The sequence below is a fragment of the Loxodonta africana genome, chromosome 16 (genome assembly GCF_030014295.1).
Source record: "Loxodonta africana isolate mLoxAfr1 chromosome 16, mLoxAfr1.hap2, whole genome shotgun sequence".
Lineage (NCBI taxonomy): Eukaryota > Metazoa > Chordata > Mammalia > Proboscidea > Elephantidae > Loxodonta > Loxodonta africana.
This window is the reverse complement of record NC_087357.1, coordinates 19,253,448-19,265,635: the sequence shown is the minus strand read 5'-3', so window position 1 is coordinate 19,265,635 and position 12,188 is coordinate 19,253,448. Positions and strand designations below refer to the sequence as shown.

At 37.7% G+C, this 12,188-nt stretch overlaps 1 protein-coding gene across 2 annotated transcripts in view; it reads left to right on the top strand.

The window, feature by feature from the left end:
• The window catches only part of ATRNL1 (attractin like 1), a 697,793-nt gene that overhangs the window by 557,801 nt on the left and 127,804 nt on the right, over positions 1–12,188 (top strand). The window lies entirely within an intron of this gene.

Below are 12,188 nucleotides of genomic sequence, written 5' to 3'. Positions count from 1 at the left end.
AAAATCAAACACCTATGCTCATCTAAAGACTTCACCAAAACAACCTACAGATTGGGAAAAAATTTTCAGCTATGACATCTCCGACCAGCACCTGATCTCTAAAATCTATATGATTCTGTTGAAACTCAACCACAAAAAGACAAACAACCCAATTAAAAATTGGGCAAAGGATATGAACACGCACTTCACTAAAGAAGATATGCAGGCGGCTAACAGACACATGAGAAAATGCTCTCGATCGTTAGCCATTAAGCAAATTAAAACTACAATGAGATTCCATCTCACTCCAACAAGGCTGGCATTAATCCAAAAAATACAAAATAATAAATGTTGGAGAGGCTATGGAGAGATTGGAACTCTTACACACTGCTGGTGGGAATGTCAAACGGTACAACCACTTTGGAAATCTATCTGGCATTTCCTTAAAAAGTTAGAAATAGAACTACCGTACAACCCAGAAATCCCACTCCTCGGATTATATCCTAGAGAAATAAGAGCCTTTACACAAACAGATATATGCACACCCACGTTTATTGCAGCACTGTTTACAATAGCAAAAAGCTGAAAGCTACCAAGGTGTCCATCAACGGATGAATGGATGAAGAAATTATGGTATATTCACACAGTGGAATACTATGCATTGATAAAGAACAGTGATGAGTCTGTGAAACATTTCATAACATGGAGGAACCCGGAAGGCATTATGCTGAGTGAAATTAGTCAGGTGCAAAACGACAAATATTGTTTAAGACCACTATTATAAGATCTTGAGAAATAGTTCAAACTGAGAAGAACACATTCTTTTATGATAATGAGAGGGGGGAGGGAGAGAGGGTGGGAGAGGGTTATTTACTGATTAGATAGTAGGTAAGAACTACTTTAGATGAAAGGGAAGGACAGCACTCAATACAGGGAAAGTCAGGTCAACTGGACTGGACCAAAAGCAAAGAAGTTTCCTGAATAAGCTGAATGCTTCAAAGGCCAGTGGAGCAAGGGCAGGGGTTTGGGGACTATGTCTTCAGGAGACATCTAATTCAATTGGCAAAATAAATTCTATTAAGAAAACATTCTGCGTCCCACTTTGAAGTGTGGCGTCTGGGGTCTTAAATGCTAACAAGCGGCCATCTAAGATGCATCGATTGGTCTCAACCCACCTGGATCAAAGGAGAATGAAGAACACCAAGGTCACAAGATAATTACGAGTCCAAGAGACAGAAAGGGGCACATGAACTAGAGACTTACATCATCCTGAGACCAGAAGAACTAGATGGTACCCGGCCACAACCGTTGACTGTCCTGACAGGGAGCGTAACAGAGAACTCCTGAGGAAGCAGGAGAGCAGTGGGATGCAGACCCCAAATTCTCATAAAAACACCAGACTAAATGGTCTGACTGAGACTAGAAGAATCCTGGTGGTCATGGACCCCAAACCTTCTGTTGGCCCAGGACAGGAACCATTCCCAAAGACAACTCATCAGACATGGATTGGATTGGACAATGGGTTGGAGAGAGATGCTGATGAGGAGTGAGCTACTTGTATCAGGAGGACACTTGAGACTGTGTTGGCATCTTCTGTCTAGAGGGGAGATGGGAGGGTAGAGAGGGTTAGAAACAAGCAAAAGGGTCACAAAAGGAGAGACTGGAAAAAGGGAACGGGCTAACTCATTAGGCGGAGAATAAGTGGGAGTATGGAGTAAGGTGTATATAAGCTTACATGTGACAGACTGACTTGATTTGTAAACTTTCACTTAAAGCACAATAAAAATTATTTTTAAAAAAATGCTGTTGGTATTTGGATCGGGATTGAATTGTATTTGTAGATTACTTTGAGTAGAATTGACATTTTCACAATGTTGAGTCTGCCTATCCATGAGCATGGTTTCTTTTTCCATTTATGTAGATCTCTTTTGGTTTCTTGCAGTAGTGTTTTGCAGTTTTCTTGGTATAGGTCTTTTACATCCCTGGTTAGATTTATTCCTAAGTATTTTGTTTTTTTTAAGGGCTATTTTATAAATGGTATTGTTTTCCTGATTTCCTCGTCATCATTCTCTTTATTGATGTGTAGGAATCCAACTGGTTTTTGTATGTTTATCTTATATCCAGCAACTCTGCTAAAATTTTCTATTAGTTCCAGTAGTTTTCTTGTGGATTCTTTTGGGTTTTCTATGTATAGTATCATATCATCTGCAAATAGGGAGAGTTTTACTTCTTTATTACCAATTTGGATATCCATTATTTCTTTTTCTTGCCTTATTGCTGTAGCTAGGGCTTCGAGCACAATGTTAAATAGAAGTGATGATAAAGGGTACCCTTGTCTTGTTCCTAGTCTCAAGGGGAATATTTTCAGCCTCTCTCCATTAAGATTGATGTTGGCTGTTCGTTTTGTATGGATATCCTTTATGAAGTTTTAGGAATTTCCTGTCCATACCTATTTTATTGAGAGTTTTTATCAGGAATGGGTGTTGCACTTTATCAAATGCCTTTTCTGTATCTACTGAAATGATCGTGCGATTCTTTTATTTATGTGGCGGATTATGTTGATTGATTTTCTAATGTTGAACCATCCTTGCATACCTGGTATGAATTCCACTTTGTTGTGGTGTATTATTTTTTTTTATATGATGCTGAATTCTATTGGCTAGAATTTTGTTGAGAATTTTTGCTCAACATGAGAGATATTGGGCTGTAATTTTCTTTTTTTGTGGTGTCTTTGTCTGATTTTGGTATCAGGGTTATGCTGGCTTCATAGAATGAATTCAGAAGTATCCCATCCTTTTCTGTGTTCTGAAATAGTTTGAGTAGTACTGTTGTAAGTTTTCTCTGAATGTTTGGTAGAATTCTCCAGTGAAGCCATCTGGGCCAGGGCTTTTTTTTGTTGGGATTTTTTGTTTGTTTGTTTTTGTTTTAATATTTTCAATGTCTTCTCTTGTTATGGGTTTGTTCTGATTTTCAACATCAGTTTGTGTTAGTTTGGGTAGGTAGTGTGTTTCTAGAAATTTGTCCATTTCTTCTAGGTTTTCAAATTTATTGGAGTATAGTTTTTCATGATACTCTGTTATGACCCTTTTTATTTCAGTTAGGTCTGTTGTAATGTCCCTATTTCATTTCTTATTTGGGTTATTTGCATCCTCTCCTGTTTTTCTTTTGTCAGTTTGGCCATTTTGTTGATCCTTTTAAAGAATCAGCTTTTGGTTTTGTTGATTCTTTCTGTTGTTTTTCTATTTGCTATTTCATTTGTTTCTGCTCTGACCTTTATTGCTCCCTTTCGTCTGGTGGCTGTGGGCTTCTTTTGCTGTTCTCTTTCTGTGTGTTCTAGTTGTGTAGCTAATGTTTTGATTTTGTCCCTTTTTTCTATTTTGATGTGTGCATTATTGCTATACATTGATCTCTGAGCACTGCCTTTGCTGCGTCCCAAAGGTTTTGGTATGATGTGTTTTCATTCTTGTTTGATTCTAGGAATTTTTTTATTCCATCTGTGATTTATTCTATTATGCAGTGTTTTTTAAGCAAGGTGTTATTCAGTTTCCATGTATTTGATTTTCTTTCCTTGCTCTTCCCGTTGTTAATTTCTTCTTTGATGGTGTTGTGATCAGAGGGAAAAAAAAAAAAAACACTACCATCAAGTCGATTCTGACTCATAGCAGCCGTATAGGACAGAGTAGAACTGCCCCATAGAGTTTCCAAAGAGCACCTGGCAGACTCAAACTGCCGACCTCTTGGTTAGCAGCCATAGCTCTTAACCACTACACCACCAGAGTTTCTGTGATCAGAGAAGATACTTTGTATTACCTCAATGTTTTGGATTTTGTTGAGGGTTGTTTTGTGGCCTAAGATATGGTCTACTCTAGAAAATGTTTCGTGTGTATTGGAAAAGAATGTTTACTTTAAGCTGTTGGATGGAGTGTTCTGTATATGCATATGAGGTCAAGTTGGCTGACTGTAGCCTTTAGATCTTCTGTATCTTTGCTGAGTTTCTTTCTAGATGTTCTGTCCTTTACCAAGAGCGGTGTGTTGAAGTCTCCTACTATTATTGTGGAACTGTCACTTTCTCTTTTCAGCGCTGTTAGATTTTGTTTTCTGTATTTTGGAGCCATGCCGTTGGGTGTGTAGATATTTATTATGGTTATGTCTTCATGATGGATTGTCCCTTTAAATATTATATAATGCCCATCTTTGTATTTTATGGTGGATTTTGTTTTAAAGTCTGTTTTATCTGAGATTAGTATTGCCACTCCTGCTCTTTTTTGGCAGCTGTTTGCTTGGTATGTTTTTTCATCCTTTGATTTTTAATAAATTTATGTCTTTGTTTCTAAGGTATGTCTCTTGTAGCCTGCATATCGATGGATCATTTTTTTTAAAAAAATCTATTCTGTCACTGTCTGTGTCTTTAGGCGTGCATTTAGGCCATTTACGTTCAGTGTAATTATTGATAGGTGTGAGTTCATTGCTGTCATTTTGTGGTGCTTTTTTTGTGGTGCTGATGCTTTCTTTGTTCCTCTTACTCTCCTGTGTTGAGTTCCTTTTGTTTGTGGGGTTTTTTTTTCATTTCTTTGGTTTTTGTAGAGTTTGTGTTTACTGAGACTTTATGTTTTCTTCTTTATTTTGATGACTAGGTTTGTTAACCTTCTTTGTGGTTACCTTGAAATTTACCCTAAATTTGAACCAGTTTTTTATTACTTGGTATCACTTTGTCTTCCTCTCCATTTGAAAGTTCTATACCTACATGGTTTATTCCCTCTTTTATTGTTCTGAAGTTGTTGTCATTTACAGATTAACCTCTCTGGTTCCCTATTGTAAATCTTTTAATTTTGATTAATCCTTGAGAGTTCATTACCTAGGTTGGTATCTGACTGATGTGGTCTTGCACCCTAGATTCAGGCTGGCATCTGATGTTATTTGTTCTCAAACCAAAGGACTCCCTTTAGTAATTATTGTAAGTTTAGTCTCGTTTTTTGCATATTCCCTTAATTACGGTTTATCTGGAAATGTCTTAATTTCACTATCATATTTGAGCGAGAGTTTTGCAGGATATATTATTTGTGGTTGGCATTTTTTTTTTTCTTTCAAGGTTTTATATATGTAATCCCATTGCCTTCTTTCCTGCATGATTTCTGCTGAGTAGTCAGAGCTTAGCCTTATCATTTCCCCCTCGTATGTGACTTTTTGTTTTTCTCAAGCCGCTCTCAGGATTCTTTCTTTGTCTGTGGTTATAGCAAGTGTGATTATGATATGCTTAGGTGATTTTATTTTGAGGTCTACCCTATATGGGGTTTGTTGAGCTTCTTGGATGATCACCTTTTCATCTTTCATGATATTAGGGAAGTTTTCTGTCAACAATTCTTCAATGATCCTCTCTGTGTTTTCCATTTTCTCCCCCTGCCCTGGAACTCTGATCACTCACAAATTTTTGGTTTTGATTTTATCCACATCATTCTCACGGTTTCTTCATTTTTCTTCATTCTTTTCTCTGATTTTTCCTCAAACAAAATGGTATCCAGATATTTATCTTCAGTTTTGCTGATCCTGTCTTCCATTGTTTCAGACTTGCTCCTCAAACTTTCTGTAATACTGTCCATTTCTGAAATCTTGTTATCTTTTGGATTTCTAATTGCTGTTTTTGTATGATTTCTAGTTGTGAATTGATTTTGATATTTTGTTCCTGCATTATTTTCCTGAATTCTTCCATTGTTTCATCTGTCCTTTCCATGATTATGTCCGTCTTTTCCATGATTTTGTCTGTTTTTTCACCCTTTTTCGTGCTTTTTGTTTCAACTCTTGAATGGCTCTGAATATTAGAGATTTGAATTTCCTATCAGGTAGTTCCAGTGCCTTTTCTTCTACTGGAAAGTCATCTGGTGTTTTATTTTGGATGTCTGCTGGCACCATCCTGTCCTTTTTTTTTTTATGTTTTGATATTGGCTGCTGTCTTTGGGACATTCATTAGTTATTTTCTTCGTTTATTGGTTGTAGACTTGTTTGGTTTGTCCTGCTTTTTTGTTTTATTTGGTTATGTCTGAGCAGGCAGGCTGGGTATGCTTTATTGTTTGCTCATCTGTGGGTACAGTACTTACCACCTTGTCCAATGTGCAGGGCCAGTTGCTCAGCTATGGTGCAGCAGGGCAGGTCCAGCAGAAGAGGAGGGGCTGGGATGGTTTGTTTGTGGCATGTACTGGGGTCTACAGGACAGGACTAGGGGTCAGTGCAGGGCAGATTCCAGTAGACCATGCCTGTGCTGGTCAGCAGGTTGCAATGCCCAGTGTATGGTGCAGATAGGCAGCAGGGAGGGGGAAGGTTGTGATGTGTGGAGCTAAGTTGGTGTGGGAAAGAAGAGACAGAGGAGAGAGAAACAGCGGCCAAAAAAATACTGTCGAGGGAGCCTACCATTGGAGTGGAGCCAGACCCAGGGAAGCCATGTGTTGGTGGCTTTCTAGCCAGGTGACAAGGCACAGCCCATCAAGAAAGGACAGATATAGCACATGCAGCTAGGTGGGTGGGAGAAAGGAAAGGAAAGTGGGGAGAGAGAGATAAGAAACTAGATTACAAAAATAAAAAGGAGAAAGTCACATTTGGCTAGGTGGTTGGGAGAAAGGAATGGAAGGAATGTAGAGAGAGACAAAAAACCAAGAAGAAAAAGGAAAAAAAAAAAAAAAAGGATGCCAGGTGGTTGGGAGGAAGTAAAGGAAGGAAGGTAGACAGAGACAAGAAACTGAGAAAAAAAAGAAGAAGAAAGAAAGAAAATGCCCTAAGAGAACCTATCAGAAGGGGGTCCCCATCTGAGTAGCACCCCACAGCCTGTCAAGGAGTGGAGATGGCACATGGCACCAGCTGTTCAGGAGAAGGGTAAGGAAGGAAGGTAGAGAGAAACTAGAAACCGAGGGAAAAAAAAGAAGAAAAAAAAAAAGCCCCAAGGAAGCCCACTCTGTAAATGGGTCCCCAGCTGAGCAGCACTGCATAGCCTATCAAGAAGGAGTGGAGATTGCATATGGCACCAGGTATTCATGAGAAGGGTAAGGAAGGAAGGTAGAGAGAAAAGAAACTGAGAAAAACAGAAGAAAGAAAAGAAAAAAAATGCCCCAAGGGAAGCACTGGAAGCAGGTCCCCAGCCAAGCAGCATCACACAGCTCATCAATAAGAAGTGGATATGGCACATGGTGCGAGGTGTTCAGGAGGAAAGAAGGGAAGGATGGTAGAGAGAGACAAGAAATCGAGAAAAGAGAAAAAAATCCCCAAGGAAGCCCACTGCCTTGGCAGCAAGGACTGGGGAAGTGGCTCTCAAGCTGAGAAGCACTGCATAGCCCATCTAGAAGGGGCAGAGATGCCACATAGTGCCAGGTATTCAGGAGATAGGAAAAGAAGGAAAGTGGAAAGAGATGAGACACCGAGAAACAAAGAAAAACAAAAAGGAAAAAAAGAAGTGCTCCCAGTGTGGTGGCACGGACCAGGGAATTAGTTCCCTAGCTGAGCACTGCTTCACAGCCTGTCAAGAAGGAACAAAAATGGCACATGGAACCAGGTGTTCAAGAGAAAGGAAGGGAAGGAGGTGAGAGAGAGAGAAGAAACCAAAAGAAGCCGAGAAAAGCAACAACAAAAAGATGGCACTGACGGAGCTGGCCAGAGTGCGCAAGGCAAATCCAAGCGGCAAGGAGCCAGCATCTCCCCAGCTGAGTGACCATGGCCTGCCGGAAAGTAGTGGAGGCCGAGCAGGGGGAAGAAAGGTAGAGGGTGGGAAAGTATGTATAAAGTAAAATGGTTAGGCTTCTTTTTGCATTGAGCTGTGGAGAAAACTACACATTGTTAAAAATCTAATTACAGTGATTAATAGATATTCTATTTCAAAAAATAGTATCAGTAACCAACTTTTGAAGATAATGTATTCAAAGTTTATTAATATTCATATTTATTGATCAACTCATGGCAAAGCAAGATTATGTAATACCTCAAAAGAGACAATAGAGTCCCCATTTTACTTTCTGGGACCTAAATGCCTGGGGAGAGAGAGGCAGAGAAACTGCTGCTATCATATCCCAGTCTCTTCACTTCCCAAATGATGGCCATCAATCTGAATAATAGCAAAACTCAGTTAAACCAGATGTTTACACCACAGATACGCACCTTAAATGTGTGTGTGTGTGTGTGTGTGTGTGCAGTGAGAGTGAGATATTGAACAGATTGAGCATGGAAGCATTTCAACGAAGAAAAAATATTTGATTACTGTATGAAAATGAAGTTTACAATTGAAATACCTTCAGAAGCTCAGGAGCAGCATCCTGATTCTGTGAATATTATGTTTTATTCCTTTACCTGTTCCCACATGTAATACTTTATTCTCTTTGAATTTGCTCCCAACACAGTTTAACCTTGTTTCTGAAAGTGCCCATCAGCTTAATTTCTTTTATAAATATGAATTCTCCTACTGAGTAAAACCAGCTAATGTTCTTTTTTTCTTTATCATCGCTTGCAAAGCAAAAAGTAAACAAGGAAAAAATATGATTTTCACTTTGATTTTTCCCAAGTCTAAACAATGAAAGCAGAGAATCTGTTTTTGAGATCTGGAATATTGGTTTTTTTGAGCCTGTGGAATCAACACACTTGATTAGCTGTGAGCCACGCCATTGGGCTGACTTAATTTGATGCTCAGTAAATTAATTCTATTTTACTAATGTGACTAAAAACTAAATTTCCTATCAATGTAAACACTCATTAAACTGCAAATACCAAGTCATGCAAGCTGTTGAAAAAGACTACGCATTATTTATAGATGGATTCTGATAAGAATAGCGTGAGAAGTGTTTTAGTAGGGAGACGTTGGAGTGATTAATGTGCAGTTGCTTGCATTTTTAATATTTCACTCATATATCAGATTAGTATTTGTGCATACTGCCAGACTTTATTCTGTTCTTGTCAAAACACTTATTACTGCTGACAGGTATAACATATCCACATTAATCCTTGCTTCCTTGATTCAATTTTCTAATTGCTTTTTTGGCATGCAGTGGTGGCCATTTACTCTTATGTGATGTATTCATCATATGGTATAATAATGTTCTTTAAAAATTAGATGTGCCACTTAAAGTGCCTGAAGAGTAAAAAAAAAAAAAAAAGACTAAGGATTGGAAATGTCCAACTTCATTGTACTTAGGTGAAGTATTAGACATTGGTATGTTACACATTCTGGAGGTTGTCTGTATTTTATAGTCACGGAATGTTAAAAAGGAAAGGGACCCTAAAAGTCATCCAACCTACCTATTCATTTTCCATTTGGGGAAATTGCCTTAGTGCCATGGCCAGGATCACACTAGATTATAGCAGAGCTGGTTCTAGAACTCAGGTCTTCTGAACTCTGGTCAGATATGGAGCAGGTGTATGTACATAATTTTTATAGCCAATATCCCGAGTTGATTTCTACTATTAATAGCCAAATTGAGGGAATGAGATGATCCTTGGTTTCTTAAACTACATTTTTTAGCAGTTTTGTGCAGTGGGTAGGAACCTAGATTCTAGAATCAGACAGATCTGAGTTCCAATCCTGGATCTGCCCCCTTACTACCTGTGTTACCCTGAGAATATTATCTGACCTCTCTGAACTTCAGTTTCTTCATCTGTATGAAATGGGAAAATAGCAGTATCCCCCTCTTAGAGTTGCCGTGTAGAGTACACACAGTAATGCATGTGAAATGCTTAGCACAGCACTTGCCATGTAGTAAATACTCAATAATGTCAGCTATGATGATTTCCTTTATTAATGTTTATTTATTTTGTCTTATTTATTATGTTTTTATTATCCATTTATTACATTATACCTTAATAGTCATAATTTCAGTAGCAACTGAGTCATGCCTTACCCCTTATCTTACTATGTGACTTCTATCTCAACCTCACTCACTTATTCACCTACCATTGAATGCACTTTTGTAGATCCTACAGGTAAAACAGAAGGATCCAATATGATGCTTGTCTTGGAGCAGCAGAAACCTAATTTAAATAAAAAAAAAATCCATTGCCCTCGAGTCAATTCTGGCTCATAGCAACTCTATAGGATAGAGTAGAACTGCTCCATAGGGTTTCCAAGGAGCAGCTGGTGGATTTGAATGCGTGACCTTTTGGTTAGCAGCCGAGGTCTTAACCACTGTACCACCAAGGCTCCATAAACCTAATGGGGGCATAATAAACATCAATACTTCGAAATGATTGGGCATTTCAAAGGGAAGAAGTACGTACAGGATCAAGAGAGACAAGTAAGGAAACAGATCAGCCCTCAAGTAGCATGCTCCAGCGGGGAGATAGAATATTTACCCATTGCTAAACGTCCAGTGATTCTTGTGACTGTAGGCTCACAAGATAGATCCTGGGCTCAAATGGCTGGCCTCACCTTCAGAACATGTCACTATGAATTTTAAGTACTGTAATCTTGAAAACTCCTTATGATTTCTGGTAAGTTGCTTATCTTTAATGGCTGAAAGATGGAAAGTCTCATCTACAGTTCAACATAGAATTTTGGGCCCCCAAAATGAGAACTTGAAAATAAGAGATTCAAAAACACTACAGTGAACAAAATAAGTCTTCTGTAAAAGTGCTGTTTGCTTAATAAACAAGGACTGCTAATTACATAGCTGTCAGTGTGTTTTCTGGCATGGTCTAACACTCGCTTCTTGAAGTACAACCAACATGACAATGCCGAGAAGTAAATCACAGTTGCTGAGTGCTGTGGGCAAACAAACTCAGGCCTTATCTCTTTGAAAGGCAGCCATGGAAAATGCATGATAAATTGTACAGTTCAGTGAACATGCATGTCATTGTGAAATGATTTTGATTCATGCTTATATATTTAACGTCAAACCACTGACAAACCTCACATATCAGAAACGTTATCATTTGTAGGTTTTTTTAGTTTTCTGTTTACAAAATTCAAGTACTATAAAGTTTTTTTTTTTTTTTTTTAAAGTCTGTATTGAAAGTAAGATTTACCCCAAACTCTTTGGAAATAATTTTTGAAATTACATGAATTCCTGCCAGAAGTGTCAAAGAGCCCTTAGTCACTAATATTTTAAACATAATGAATAATCCATATTTTTGCTAATATCCTTTTATGAAAATTCTTATAGTTAAAACCAGACAAAGTTATAAGCCAATTCGATTTTAAAATAGAATTATTATAATCTTCTTTCGTATACCTTATCAATGTAAGGTTTTCTCTATCATAGCAGTAGTAGAATGAATGAGAGAATTATTTTAAGGAAGACGTTTTCCGTGGTTAAGATATTCTATTACACTGTCATTGTCTGTTACTGAGCCTCTAAAACTTAAAGGATTACATAATTAGGCCATTTTCTACCTGAAATTTACAGTTAATTTTTACTGGTTTTTCTCTCAGTTGCTGCTTTTGGCACCAACATTTGATGTTTCGAAATATTTTCTCCTAGTGTTAAAAAAAAAAAAAGCAGACAATAAGCTTGACACCACCATCAACTGATACACTGCCAAATTGTTGATTGTTTAAGTTCCCTAAACCAAGAACTGCTGTTTCTGTTATTTTTTTTTTTGGTAATCATAAAATTATACTGTTCTAATTTTGGAAACCTTGGTGGCGTAGTAGTGTGCTACGGCTGCAAACCAAAGGGTCAGCAGTTCAAATCCACCATGCACTCCTTGGAAACTCTATGGGGCTGTTCTACTCTGTCCTATAGGGTCACTATGAGTTGGAATCGACTCGACGGCACTGGGTTTGGTTTTGGTTTTGGTTAATTTTGACAGTTTTTTTAATTGACAATTTTGGATATTCTGAACAGTACCAGTTATTGCATTGAGAACTTGAAAACAAAACAATTTGAAAAAACCTGATGGTAGAAATGATAAATTCATTCTTTCTTGGATGTAGTAAAAGGGATTTTGATATTTCTAATATAGTACCATCATTTAAACCTTGAATTGGTTTTATTTTCTCTTTGTGTGTTTTAACCAATTGACCTTTACATATACTTTGCATTTATTAAATTAAAATAAATTTTAGTAGCTTAGAAATATGGTTCAAAATATTCATAGTATTTTTCTTTTGGCCTAGGAATACAACAAGCCCATTCTCTGAATATTTACATCATTGTAGAATATCTATGTACTTACGCTGATTTTGACTTAACATTCAAAAAAAATAAGTCTGTTAAATTAAATGTAAGCTTTAAAACGTAAACCCA